This window comes from Phyllopteryx taeniolatus, unplaced genomic scaffold (assembly GCF_024500385.1).
Source record: "Phyllopteryx taeniolatus isolate TA_2022b unplaced genomic scaffold, UOR_Ptae_1.2 contig_110, whole genome shotgun sequence".
NCBI lineage: Eukaryota > Metazoa > Chordata > Actinopteri > Syngnathiformes > Syngnathidae > Phyllopteryx > Phyllopteryx taeniolatus.
Genome location: NW_026902873.1, coordinates 46920 through 61792, shown reverse-complemented (window position 1 = coordinate 61792; position 14873 = coordinate 46920). Strand labels below are relative to the sequence as shown.

At 44.8% G+C, this 14873-nt stretch overlaps 4 non-coding genes across 4 annotated transcripts; 1 reads left to right on the top strand and 3 right to left on the bottom strand.

Annotated features, from left to right (window-relative positions):
• Nucleotides 1-697: 697 nt before the first annotated feature.
• On the bottom strand, nucleotides 698-779 carry trnal-aag (transfer RNA leucine (anticodon AAG)). The gene has a single exon. It is a non-coding gene; the product is annotated as a tRNA-Leu (tRNA).
• Nucleotides 780-6376: 5597 nt separating this feature from the next.
• On the bottom strand, nucleotides 6377-6458 carry trnal-aag (transfer RNA leucine (anticodon AAG)). The gene has a single exon. It is a non-coding gene; the product is annotated as a tRNA-Leu (tRNA).
• Nucleotides 6459-10930: 4472 nt separating this feature from the next.
• On the bottom strand, nucleotides 10931-11012 carry trnal-aag (transfer RNA leucine (anticodon AAG)). The gene has a single exon. It is a non-coding gene; the product is annotated as a tRNA-Leu (tRNA).
• A 2822-nt stretch (nucleotides 11013-13834) lies between these two features.
• Nucleotides 13835-13906, top strand: trnam-cau (transfer RNA methionine (anticodon CAU)). Its single transcript has one exon. It is a non-coding gene; the product is annotated as a tRNA-Met (tRNA).
• Nucleotides 13907-14873: the final 967 nt, after the last annotated feature.

The window sequence follows — 14873 nt, the reverse complement described above, 5'->3', positions numbered from 1 at the left end:
TGACCGGTGACATGTTTTCTGCTTCCACCTCTCGGACTGTTTTAATTTGACAAGAAAAAGCCCAGTGATGGTAATAGACGGGATAGGGTGCTATCGGAAAAAATGTCGAGTAGTGTCTGCTCAAGAAACGACAAGATTTGGTGGCAGTAGTCTGACATAGTGTCATCGGGAAAGACCAAATGTGTCATGTCGCCTGATCCAGCCATGAGACAACCCGAACATCCCCGTTGCTGGCGGCTGATATTTGTCAGAAAGTAAAAGAGTACATACCAACTACAATGACCAGAGAGCAGAGTGGCGCAGCAGAAGCGTGCTGGACCCATAACCCAGAGGTCGATGGATTGAAACCATCCTCTGCTATCTAGAGCTTGCTCTCTGTTATCTTTTGTCTGCCTTTCCTAAATTCACTTTTTACTGAAAAAAAAAAGTAAAATCGTCATGTATTCACTGTTCTGTCAATTTAAAATCACTCTGTCAGTACCCATATCGGTGGCACGACAGTTCAGCGTGAAAGACAAAGGTAATGACTTTAAGGCAAACACTTTCAGGGGAGCTAATATTTTAGGGCGACAAGCAAACAATCCAAACAGAACGGCAAACAGCTCAACTTGTTTTTGGCCAAAAATATCTATTGTCCCAAGCGTCTTGTCAGAGCCAATGACAAAATAGTAAGACATTAACTAAATTGACAAGGAACTGGTAGAGGTGGGATTTGAACCCACACCTCCTGAGAGACTGGATCCTTTATCCAGTGCCTTGGACCACTCGGCCACACTACCTGAAAAGCCCATCTTCGTAAGGGGAATTTCATTGGTAAATGTAAGCCCAACCAAGGAAGTATGGGATCCCCGGACTTCCCTATCATAGCCAACCTTGACATGAAATATGTGGAAAGCAGAGCTCCTAAATCACTTAAGACTACAACTGAAATTCATTGGCTGAGAGAATATTATTCTTATGCTTAGATCAAACAAAATGATTTTAAGTCCAATATTGGCCCGATGAGCTATCGCAGCCAATTTTCCAGATCGGGTACCGACATATGTCGGGAACAACAAAACTTCTTGTTGTGTGATATAATCCACGACAAATGATTTGGCCCTACGACGCCAAAATGATCTGGCAAATTTTTTTGGGGGGATATCTTCCGTGCAGTGTGACATATCAACAGCTCTCCGGCAGCGCAACTTGATGGAGACCAGTTGGATTTTGTATTGTAACCGGCGCATCGCCTCCAGTGCTTGCCGTTGTCAACATACTTGCGCGCCGTTAACATTTATTCTCATGCACAAACCAATGTTTACCGAAGCTTTAGGGCATGATTCGACGTGACGTCGCCATTTTTCATGTACAACCGTATGTGCTTGCGCTTGCTAGGGTACATAATATTTTGTTGCCTGCTTGCGAGCCGTATCGTATGAAAAGTACGTGGACATACCTCAAGCAATCCTTCAATGAACGTTCTCTCCCGAGCACCAGTGACGAACAGGTTTTTCATTTTGTCTCCCCACAGTCACTCACATGCAGACGCACACACAGAAACAAGACATTGGCGCGGCGCATTGTTGTTGTCGTCACCATCGTAATGAGTGTGTCTTGTCGCGTTGACCGGTGACACGTTTTCTGTTATCTTTTGTCTGCCCATAGGATGCTGTGGAACTGCTATCATTTTACGTCTTACTCTTCGTCACAAAAATTGTGCAATTAAGACTTGTCAACTAATTGGCTGAGGCCCACGGGTCGTGAACCTTTCCTCAATTCACTTCTTACTGAAAAAATAAAATAAAATCGTCATTTTTTTCACTGTTCTGTCAATTTAAAATCACTCTGTCAGTACCCATATCGGTGGCACGACAGTTCAGCGTGAAAGACAAAGGTATTGACTTTAAGGCAAACACTTTCAGGGGAGCTAATATTTTACGGCGACAAGCAAACAATCCAAACAGAACAGCAAAGAGGTCAACTTTTTTGTGGCCAAGAATATCTATTGTCCCAAGCGCCTTGTCGGAGCCAATGACAAAATAGTAAGACATCAACTATATTGACAAGGAACTGGCAGTGTTGTGATTTGAACCCTCCTGAGAGACTGGAGCCTTAATCCAGCGCCTTGGACTGCTTGGCCACACTACCTGAAATCCCCATCTTTGTAAGGGGAATTATATTGGTAAATGTAAGTCAGACCAAGGTAAACTGGGATCAACGGACCCCTATCACAGCCAACCTTGACATGAAATATGTGGAAAGCAGAGCTCCTAAATCACTTAAGACTACAACTGCAATTCATTGGCTGAGAGAATATTCTGCTTATGCCTAGATCAAACAAAATGATTTTAAATCCAATATTGGCCCAATTAGCTATCGCAGCCAATTTTCCAGATCGGGTCCCGACATATGTCGGGAACGACAAAACTTCTTGTTGTGTGATATAATCCACGACAAACGATTTGGCCCTACGACGCCAAAATGATCTGGCAAATTGTTTTCTTTGGATATCTTCCGTGCAGTGTGACATATCAACTCTCCGGCAGCGCAACTTGATGGAGACCAGTAGGATTGTGTATTGTAACCGGCGCATCTCCTCCAGTGCTTGCCATTGTCAACATACTTGCGCGCCGTTGTTCACATTTATTCTCATGGACAAACCAATGTCGCTTTAGGGCATGATTCGACGTGACGCCGCCATTTTTATGTACAACCGTATGTGCTTGCGCTTGCTAGGTTACATAACATTTTGTTGCCTGCTTGCGAGCCGTATCGTATGAAAAGTACGTGAACATACCTCAAGCAATCCTTCAATGAACGTTCTCTCCCGAGCACCAGCGACGAACAGGTTTTTCCTCATTTTGTCTCCCCACAGTCACTCACATGCACACGCACACACAGAAACAAGACATTGGCGCGGCGCATTGTTGTTGTCGTCACCATCGTAACGAGTGTGTCCCGTCGCATTGACCGGTGACACGTTTTCTGCTTCCACCTCTCGGACAGTGTTTGATTTGACAAGAAAAAGCCCAGTGATGGTAAAAGACGGGATAGGGTGCTATCGGAAAAAATGTCGAGTCGTGTCTGCCCGAGAAACGGCAAGATTTGGTGGCAGTAGTCTGACATAGTGTCATCTAGAAAGACCAAATGTGTCTTGTCGCCTGATCCAGCCATGAGACAACCCGAACATCCCCGTTGCTGGCGGCTATTTGTCAGACGGTAAAAGAGTACATACAAACTACAATGGCCAGAGAGCAGAGTGGCGCAGCGGAAGCGTGCTGCGCCCATAACCCAGAGGTCGGTGGATCGAAACCATCCTCTGCTATCTGGAGCTTGCTGTCTGTTATCTCGTGTCTGCTCATAGGTTTCTGTGGAACTGCTATCCTTTTACGTCTTACTCTTAGTTAGAAATATTGTGCAATTAAGACTTGTCAACTCATTGGCTGAGGCCCACGGGTCGTGAACCTTTCCTCAATTCACTTCTTGCTGAATAAAATAAAATCGTCATTTTTTTCACTGTTCTGTCAATTTAAAATCACTCTGTCAGTACCCATATCGGTGGCACGACAGTTCAGCGTGAAAGACAAAGGTATTGACTTTAAGGCAAACACTTTCAGGGGAGCTAATATTTTTCGGCGACAAGCAAACAATCCAAACAAAACAGCAAAGAGGTCGACTTTTTTGTGGCCAAAAATATCTATTGTCCCAAGCCCCTTGTCGGAGCCAATGACAAAATAGTAAGACATCAACTATATTGACAAGGAACTGGCAGTGGTGTGATTTTAACCCACGCCTCCTGAGAGACTGGAGCCTTAACCCAGCGCCTTGGACCGCTCAGCCACACTACCTGAAAACCCCATCTTTGTAAGGGGAATTTTATTGGTAAATGTAAGCCAGACCAAGGTAAAATAATGGGATCAACGGACTTCCCAATCACAGCCAACCTTGACATGAAATATGAGGAAAGCAGAGCTCCTAAATCTCTTAAGACTACAACTGCAATTCATTGGCTGAGAGAATATTCTTCTTATGCCTAGATCAAACAAAATGATTTTAAATCCAATATTGGCCCGATTAGCTATCGCAGCCAATTTTCCAGATCGGGTCCCGACATATGTCGGGAACGACAAAACTTCTTGTTGTGTGATATAATCCACGACAAACGATTTGGCCCTACGACGCCAAAATGATCTGGCAAATTGTTTTTTTTGGATATCTTCCGTGCAGTGTGACATATCAACAACTCTCCGGCAGCGCAACTTGATGGAGACCAGTAGGATTGTGTATTGTAACCGGCGCATCTCCTCCAGTGCTTGCCATTGTCAACATATTTCCGCGCCGTTGTTCACATTTATTCTCATGCACAAACCAATGTTTACCGTCGCTTTAGGGCATGATTCGACATGACGCCGCCATTTTTATGTACAACCGTATGTGCTTGCGCTTGCTAGGGTACATAACATTTTGTTGCCTGCTTGCGAGCCGTATTGTATGAAAAGTACGTGAACATACCTCAAGCAATCCTTCAATGAACGTTCTCTCCCGAGCACCAGCGACGAACAGGTTTTTCCTCATTTTGTCTCCCCACAGTCACTCACATGCACACGCACACAGAAACAAGACATTGGTGCGGCGCATTGTTGTTGTCGTCACCATCGTAACGAGTGTGTCCCGTCGCATTGACCGGTGACACGTTTTCTGCTTCCACCTCTCGAACAGTGTTTGATTTGACAAGAAAAAGCCCAGTGATGGTAAAAGACGGGATAGGGTGCTATTGGAAAAAATGTCGAGTCGTGTCTGCCCGAGAAACGGCAAGATTTGGTGGCAGTAGTCTAACATAGTGTCATCTAGAAAGACCAAATGTGTCTTGTCGCCTGATCCAGCCATGAGACAACCCGAACATCCCCGTTGCTGGCGGCTATTTGTCAGACGGTAAAAGAGTACATACAAACTACAATGACCACAGAGCAGAGTGGCGCAGCGGAAGCGTGCTGGGCCCATAACCCAGAGGTCGGTGGATCGAAACCATCCTCTGCTATCTGGAGCTTGCTCTCTGTTATCTTTTGTCTGCCCATACGATGCTGTGGAACTGCTATCATTTTACGTCTTACTCTTCATCAGAAAATTTGTGCAATTAAGACTTGTCAACTCATTGGCTGAGGCCCACGGGTCGTGAACCTTTCCTCAATTCACTTCTTACTGAAAAAAAAAAATCATTTATTCACTGTTCTGTCAATTTAAAATCACTCTGTCAGTATCCATAGAGGTGGCACAACAGTTCAGCGTGAAAGACAAAGGTAATGACTTTAAGGCAAACACTTTCAGGGGAGCTAATATTTTACGGCGACAAGCAAATAATCCAAACAGAACGGCAAAGAGCTCAACTTTTTTTTCCAATATTGGCCCGATTAGCTATCGCAGCCAATTTTCCATTTTTACGTACAACCGTATGTGCTTGCGCTTGCTAGGGAACATAACATTTTGTTGCCTGCTTGCAAGCCGTATCGTATGAAAAGTACGTGAAAATACATCAAGCAATTCTTCAATGAACGTTCTCTCCCGAGCACCAGTGACGAACAGGTTTTTCCTCATTTTGTCCCCCCAGTCACTCACATGCACACGCACACACAGAAACAAGACATTGGCGCGGCGCATTGTTGTTGTCGTCACCATCGTAACGAGTGTGTCGCGTCGCGTTGACCGGTGACACGTTTTCTACTTCCACCTCTCGGACAGTGTTTGATTTGACAAGAAAAAGCCCAGTGATGGTAAAAGACGGGATAGGGTGCTATCGGAAAAAATGTCGAGTAGTGCCTGCCCGAGAAACGGCAAGATTTGGTGGCAGTAGTTTGACATAGTGTCATCGGGAAAGACCAAATGTGTCTTGTCTCCTGATCCAGACAAGAGACAACCCGAACATCCCCGTTGCTGGCGGCTGATATCCTCTGCTATCTGGAGCTTGCGCTCCGTTATCTTGTGTCTGCTCATAGGATGCTGTGGAACTGCTACCATTTTACGTCTTCCTCTTCGTGAGAAATATTGTGCAATTAAGACTTGTCAACTCATTGGCTGAGGCCCACGGGTCGTGAACCTTTCCTAATTCACTTCTTACTGGGAAAAAAAAATAAATCGTCATTTTTTTCATTGTTCTGTGAATTTAAAATCACTCTGTCAGTACCCATATCGGTGGCACGACAGTTCAGCGTGAAAGACAAAGGTAATGACTTTAAGGCAAACACTTTCAGGGGAGCTAATATTTTACGGCGACAAGCAAATAATCCAAACAGAACGGCAAAGAGCTCTACTTTTTTGTGGCCAAAAATATCTATTGTCCCAAGCGCCTTGTCGGAGCCAATGACAAAATATTAAGATATCAACTATATTGACAAGGAACTGGCAGTGGTGGGATTTGAACCCACGCCTCCTGAGAGACTGGAGCCTTAATCCAGCGCCTTGGACCGCTCGGCCACACTACCTGAAAACCCCATCTTTGTAAGGGGAATTTTATTGGTAAATGTAAGCCCGACCAAGTAAAATGATGGGATCCCCGGACTTCCCTATCATAGCCAACATTGACATGAAATATGTGGAAAACAGAGCTCCTAAATCACTTAAGACTACAACTGCAATTCATTGGCTGAGAGAATATTCTTCTTATGCCTAGATCAAACAAAATGATTTTACGTCCAATATTGGCCCGATGAGCTATCGCAGCCAATTTTCCAGATCGGGTACCGACATATGTCGGGAACAACAAAACTTCTTGTTGTGTGATATAATCCACGACAAATTATTTGGCCCTACGACGCCAAAATGATCTGGCAAATTTTTTGGGGGGGATATCTTCCGTGCAGTGTGACATATCAACAACTCTCCGGCAGCGCAACTTGATGGAGACCAGTTGGATTTTGTATTGTAACCGGCGCATCGCCTCCAGTGCTTGCCGTTGTCAACATACTTGCGCGCCGTTGTTAACATTTATTCTCATGCACAAACCAATATCGAAGCTTTAGGGCATGATTCGACGTGACGCCGCCATTTTTACGTACAACCGTATGTGCTTGCGATTGCTAGGGTACATAACATTTTGTTGCCTGCTTGCGAGCCGTATCGTATGAAAAGTACGTGAACATACATCAAGCAATTCTTCAATGAACGTTCTCTCCCGAGCACCAGTGACGAACAGGTTTTTCCTCATTTTGTCCCCCCACAGTCACTCACATGCACACGCACACACAGAAACAAGACATTGGCGCGGCGCATTGTTGTTATCGTAACGAGTGTGTCACGTTGCGTTGACCGGTGACACGTTTTCTGCTTCCACCTCTCGGACAGTGTTTGATTTGACAAGAAAAAGCCCAGTTATGGTAAAAGACGGGATAGGGTGCTATCGGAAAAAATGTCGAGTCGTGTCTGCCCGAGAAACGGCAAGATTTGGAGGCAGTAGTCCGACATAGTGTCATCTAGAAAGACCAAATGTGTCTTGTCGCCTGATCCAGCCATGAGACAACCCGAGCATCCCCGTTGCTGGCGGCTAATATTTGTCAGACGGTAAAAGAGTACATACAAACTGCAATGACCAGAGAGCAGAGTGGTACAGCGGAAGCGTGCTGGGCCCATAACCCAGAGGTCGATGGATTGAAACCATCGTCTGCTATCTGGAGCTTGTTCTCTGTTAACTTGTGTCTACTCATAGGATACTGTGGCACTGCTACGATTTTACGTCTTTATCTGAGTTAGAAATATTGTGCAATTAAGACTTGTCAACTCATTGGCTGAGGCCCACGGGTCGTGAACCTTTCCTCAATTCACTTCTTCCTGAAAAAATAAAATAAAATCGTCATTTATTCACTGTTCTGTCAATTTAAAATCACTCTGTCAGTATCCATATAGGTGGCACGACAGTTCAGCGTGAAAGACAAAGGTATTGACTTTAAGGCAAACACTTTCAGGGGAGCTAATATTTTACGGCGACAAGCAAACAATCCAAACAGAACAGCAAAGAGGTCGACTTTTTTGTGGCCAAAAATATCTATTGTCCCAAGCCCCTTGTCGGAGCCAATGACAAAATAGTAAGACATCAACTATATTGACAAGGAACTGGCAGTGGTGTGATTGTAACCCACACCTCCTGAGAGACTGGAGCCTTAACCCAGCGCCTTGGACCGCTCAGCCACTCTACCTGAAAACCCCATCTTTGTAAGGGGAATTTTATTGGTAAATGTAAGCCCGACCAAGTAAGTAAAATGATGGGATCCCCGGACTTCCCTATCATAGCCAACATTGAAATGAAATATGTGGAAAACAGAGCTCCTAAATCACTTAAGACTACAACTGCAATTCATTGGCTGAGAGAATATTCTTCTTATGCCTAGATCAAACAAAATGATTTTAAGTCCAATATTGGCCCGATTAGCTATCGCAGCCAATTTTCCAGATCGGGTCCCAACATATGTCGGGAACAACAAAACTTCTTGTTGTGTGATATAATCCACGACAAATGATTTGGCCCTACGACGCCAAAATGATCTGGCAAATATTTTTTTTGTTATTGAAACGAGTGTGTAACTACCTGAAAAACCCGTCTTTGTAAGGGGAATTTTACTTGTAAATCTAAGCCCGTCCAAGGAAGTAAAATGATGGGATCCCCGGACTTCCCTATCATAGCCAACCTTGACATGAAAAATGTGGAAATCAGAGTTCCTAAATCACTTAAGACTTCAACTGCAATTCATTGGCTGAGAGAATATATAAAAATATTTTTTTTGGGATATCTTCAGTGCAGTGTGACATATCAGCAACTCTCCGGCAGCGCAACTTGATGGAGACCAGTTGGATTTTTTATTGTATCCGGCGCATCGCCTCCAGTGCTTGCCGTTGTCAACATACTTGCGCGCCGTTGTTAACATTTATTCTCATGCACAAACCAATATTTACCGAAGCTTTAGGGCATGATTCGACGTGACGCCGCCATTTTTACGTACAACCGTATGTGCTTGCGATTGCTAGGGTACATAACATTTTGTTGCCTGCTTGCGAGCCGTATCATATGAAAAGTACGTGAACATACATCAAGCAATTCTTAAATGAACGTTCTCTCCCGAGCACCAGTGACGAACAGGTTTTTCCTCATTTTGTCCCCCCACAGTCACTCACATGCACACGCACACACAGAAACAAGACATTGGCGCGGCGCATTGTTGTTATCGTAACGAGTGTGTCCCGTCGCGTTGACCGGTGACACGTTTTCTGCTTCCACCTCTCGGACAGTGTTTGATTTGACAAGAAAAAGCCCAGTGATGGTAAAAGACGGGATAGGGTGCTATCGGAAAAAATGTCGAGTCGTGTCTGCCTGAGAAACGGCAAGATTTGGAGGCAGTAGTCTGACATAGTGTCATCTAGAAAGACCAAATGTGTCTTGTCGCCTGATCCAGCCATGAGACAACCCGAACATCCCCGTTGCTGGCGGCTGATATTTGTCAGACGGTAAAAGAGTACATGAACTGCAATGACCAGAGAGCAGAGTGGTACAGCGGAAGCGTGCTGGGCCCATAACCCAGAGGTCGATGGATCGAAACGATCCTCTGCTATCTGGAGCTTGCTCTCTGTTATCTCGTGTCTGCTCATAGGATGCTGTGGAACTGCTATCATTTTACGTCTTCCTCTTAGTGAGAAATATTGTGCAATTAAGACTTGTCAACTCATTGGCTGAGGCCCACGGCTCGTGAACCTTTCCTCAATTCACTTCTTGCTGAAAAAAAAAAATAAAATCGTCATTTTTTTCACTGTTCTGTCAATTTAAAATCAGTCTGTCAGTATCCATATAGGTGGCACGACAGTTCAGCGTGAAAGACAAAGGTAATGACTTTAAGGCAAACACTTTCAGGGGAGCTAATATTTTACGGCGACAAGCAAATAATCCAAACAGAACGGCAAAGAGCTCTACTTTTTTGTCCAATATTGGCCCGATTAGCTATCGCAGCCAATTTTCCATTTTTACGTACAACCGTATGTGCTTGCGCTTGCAAGGGAACATAACATTTTGTTGCCTGCTTGCGAGCCGTATCGTATGAAAAGTACATGAACATACATCAAGCAATTCTTCAATGAACGTTCTCTCCCGAGCACCAGTGACGAACAGGTTTTTCCTCATTTTGTCCCCCCAGTCACTCACATGCACACGCACACACAGAAACAAGACATTGGCGCGGCGCATTGTTGTTGTCGTCACCATCGTAACGAGTGTGTCGCGTCACGTTTACCGGTGACACGTTTTCTGCTTCCACCTCTCGGACAGTGTTTGATTTGACAAGAAAAAGCCCAGTGATGGTAAAAGATGGGATAGGGTGCTATCGGAAAAAATGTCGAGGAGTGTCTGCCCGAGAAACGGCAAGATTTGGTGGCAGTAGTCTGACATACTGTCATCGGGAAAGACCAAATGTGTCTTGTCTCCTGATCCAGCCAAGAGACAACCCGAACATCCCCGTTGCTGGCGGCTGATATCCTCTGCTATCTGGAGCTTGCGCTCTGTTATCTTGTGTCTGCTCATAGGATGCTGTGGAACTGCTACCATTTTACGTCTTCCTCTTCGTGAGAAATATTGTGCAATTAAGACTTGTCAACTCATTGGATGAGGCCCACGGGTCGTGAACCTTTCCTAATTCACTTCTTACTGAAAAAAAAAAAAAATCGTCATTTTTTTCACTGTTCTGTGAATTTAAAATCACTCTGTCAGTACCCATATCGGTGGCACGACAGTTCAGCGTGAAAGACAAAGGTAATGACTTTAAGGCAAACACTTTCAGGGGAGCTAATATTTTACGGCGACAAGCAAATAATCCAAACAGAACGGCAAAGAGCTCTACTTTTTTGTGGCCAAAAATATCTATTGTCCCAAGCGCCTTGTCGGAGCCAATGAAAAAATATTAAGATATCAACTATATTGACAAGGAACTGGTGGGATTTAAACCCACACCTCCTGAGAGACTGGAGCCTTAATCCAGCGCCTTGGACCGCTCGGCCACACTACCTGAAAACCTCATCTTTGTAAGGGGAATTTTATTGGTAAATGTAAGCCCGACCTAGTAAAATGATGGGATCCCTGGACTTCCCTATCATAGCCAACATTGACATGAAATATGTGGAAAACAGAGCTCCTAAATCACTTAAGACTACAACTGCAATTCATTGGCTGAGAGAATATTCTTCTTATGCCTAGATCAAACAAAATGATTTTACGTCCAATATTGGCCCGATGAGCTATCGCAGCCAATTTTCCAGATCGGGTACCGACATATGTCGGGAACAACAAAACTTCTTGTTGTGTGATATAATCCACGACAAATTATTTGGCACTACGACGCCAAAATGATCTGGCAAATTTTTTTGGCGGGATATCTTCCGTGCAGTGTGACATATCAACAACTCTCCGGCAGCGCAACTTGATGGAGACCAGTTGGATTTTGTATTGTAACCGGCGCATCGCCTCCAGTGCTTGCCGTTGTCAACATACTTGCGCGCCGTTGTTAACATTTATTCTCATGCACAAACCAATATCGAAGCTTTAGGGCATGATTCGACGTGACGCCGCCATTTTTACGTACAACCGTATGTGCTTGCGATTGCTAGGGTACATAACATTTTGTTGCCTGCTTGCGAGCCGTATCGTATGAAAAGTACGTGAACATACATCAAGCAATTCTTCAATGAACGTTCTCTCCCGAGCACCAGTGACGAACAGGTTTTTCCTCATTTTGTCCCCCCACAGTCACTCACATGCACACGCACACACAGAAACAAGACATTGGCGCGCCGCATTGTTGTTATCGTAACGAGTGTGTCACGTCGCGTTGACCGGTGACACGTTTTCTGCTTCCACCTCTCGGACAGTGTTTGATTTGACAAGAAAAAGCCCAGTGATGGTAAAAGACGGGATAGGGTGCTATCGGAAAAAAAGGCGAGTCGTGTCTGCCCGAGAAACGGCAAGACTTGGAGGCAGTAGTCTGACATAGTGTCATCTAGAAAGACCAAATGTGTCTTGTCGCCTGATCCAGCCATGAGACAACCCGAGCATCCCCGTTGCTGGCGGCTAATATTTGTCAGACGGTAAAAGAGTACATACAAACTGCAATGACCAGAGAGCAGAGTGGTACAGCGGAAGCATGCTGGGCCCATAACCCAGAGGTCGATTGATAGAAACGATCCTCTGCTATCTGGAGCTTGCTCTCTGTTATCTCGTGTCTGCTCATAGGATTCTGTGGAACTGCTATCATTTTACGTCTTACTCTTAGTTAGAAATATTGTGCAATTAAGACTTGTCAACTCATTGGCTGAGGCCCACGGGTCGTGAACCTTTCCTCAATTCACTTCTTGCTGAATAAAATAAAATCGTCATTTTTTTCACTGTTCTGTCAATTTAAAATCACTCTGTCAGTACCCATATCGGTGGCACGACAGTTCAGCGTGAAAGACAAAGGTATTGACTTTAAGGCAAACACTTTCAGGGGAGCTAATATTTTACGGCGACAAGCAAACAATCCAAACAAAACAGCAAAGAGGTCGACTTTTTTGTGGCCAAAAATATCTATTGTCCCAAGCCCCTTGTCGGAGCCAATGACAAAATAGTAAGACATCAACTATATTGACAAGGAACTGGCAGTGGTGTGATTTTAACCCACGCCTCCTGAGAGACTGGAGCCTTAACCCAGCGCCTTGGACCGCTCAGCCACACTACCTGAAAACCTCATCTTTGTAAGGGGAATTTTATTGGTAAATGTAAGCCAGACCAAGGTAAAACAATGGGATCAACGGACTTCCCAATCACAGCCAACCTTGACATGAAATATGTGGAAAGCAGAGCTCCTAAATCTCTTAAGACTACAACTGCAATTCATTGGCTGAGAGAATATTCTTCTTATGCCTAGATCAAACAAAATGATTTTAAATCCAATATTGGCCCGATTAGCTATCGCAGCCAATTTTCCAGATCGGGTCCCGACATATGTCGGGAACGACAAAACTTCTTGTTGTGTGATATAATCCACGACAAACGATTTGGCCCTACGACGCCAAAATGATCTGGCAAATTGTTTTCCTTGGATATCTTCCGTGCAGTGTGAAATATCAACAACTCTCCGGCAGCGCAACTTGATGGAGACCAGTAGGATTGTGTATTGTAACCGCCGCATCTCCTCCAGTGCTTGCCATTGTCAACATACTTCCGCGCCGTTGTTCACATTTATTCTCATGCACAAACCAATGTTTACCGTCGCTTTAGGGCATGATTCGACGTGACGCCGCCATTTTTATGTACAACCGTATGTGCTTGCGCTTGCTAGGGTACATAACATTTTGTTGCCTGCTTGCGAGCCGTATTGTATGAAAAGTACGTGAACATACCTCAAGCAATCCTTCAATGAACGTTCTCTCCCGAGCACCAGCGACGAACAGGTTTTTCCTCATTTTGTCTCCCCACAGTCACTCACATGCACACGCACACAGAAACAAGACATTGGTGCGGCGCATTGTTGTTGTCGTCACCATCGTAACGAGTGTGTCCCGTCGCATTGACCGGTGACACGTTTTCTGCTTCCACCTCTCGAACAGTGTTTGATTTGACAAGAAAAAGCCCAGTGATGGTAAAAGACGGGATAGGGTGCTATCGGAAAAAATGTCGAGTCGTGTCTGCCCGAGAAACGGCAAGATTTGGTGGCAGTAGTCTGACATAGTGTCATCTAGAAAGACCAAATGTGTCTTGTCGCCTGATCCAGCCATGAGACAACCCGAACATCCCCGTTGCTGGCGGCTATTTGTCAGACGGTAAAAGAGTACATACAAACTACAATGACCAGAGAGCAGAGTGGCGCAGCGGAAGCGTGCTGGGCCCATAACCCAGAGGTCGATGGATCGAAACCATCCTCTGCTATCTGGAGCTTGCTCTCTGTTATCTTTTGTCTGCCCATAGGATGCTGTGGAACTGCTATCATTTTACGTCTTACTCTTCATCAGAAAATTTGTGCAATTAAGACTTGTCAACTCATTGGCTGAGGCCCACGGGTCGTGAACCTTTCCTCAATTCACTTCTTACTGAAAAAAAAAAAATCATTTATTCACTGTTCTGTCAATTTAAAATCACTCTGTCAGTATCCATAGAGGTGGCACAACAGTTCAGCGTGAAAGACAAAGGTAATGACTTTAAGGCAAACACTTTCAGAAGAGCAAATATTTTACGGCGACAAGCAAATAATCCAAACAGAACGGCAAAGAGCTCAAATTTTTTGTCCAATATTGGCCCGATTAGCTATCGCAGCCAATTTTCCATTTTTACGTACAACCGTATGTGCTTGTGCTTGCTAGGGAACATAACATTTTGTTGCCTGCTTGCGAGCCGTATCGTATGAAAAGTACGTGAACATACATCAAGCAATTCTTCAATGAACGTTCTCTCCCGAGCACCAGTGACGAACAGGTTTTTCCTCATTTTGTCCCCCTAGTCACTCACATGCACACGCACACACAGAAACAAGACATTGGCGCGGCGCATTGTTGTTGTCGTCACCATCGTAACGAGTGTGTCGCGTCGCGTTGACCGGTGACACGTTTTCTACTTCCACCTCTCGGACAGTGTTTGATTTGACAAGAAAAAGCCCAGTGATGGTAAAAGACGGGATAGGGTGCTATCGGAAAAAATGTCGAGTAGTGCCTGCCCGAGAAACGGCAAGATTTGGTGGCAGTAGTCTGACATAGTGTCATCGGGAAAGACCAAATGTGTCTTGTCTCCTGATCCAGCCAAGAGACAACCCGAACATCCCCGTTGCTGGCGGCTGATATCCTCTGCTATCTGGAGCTTGCGCTCTGTTATCTTGTGTCTGCTCATAGGATGCTGTGGAACT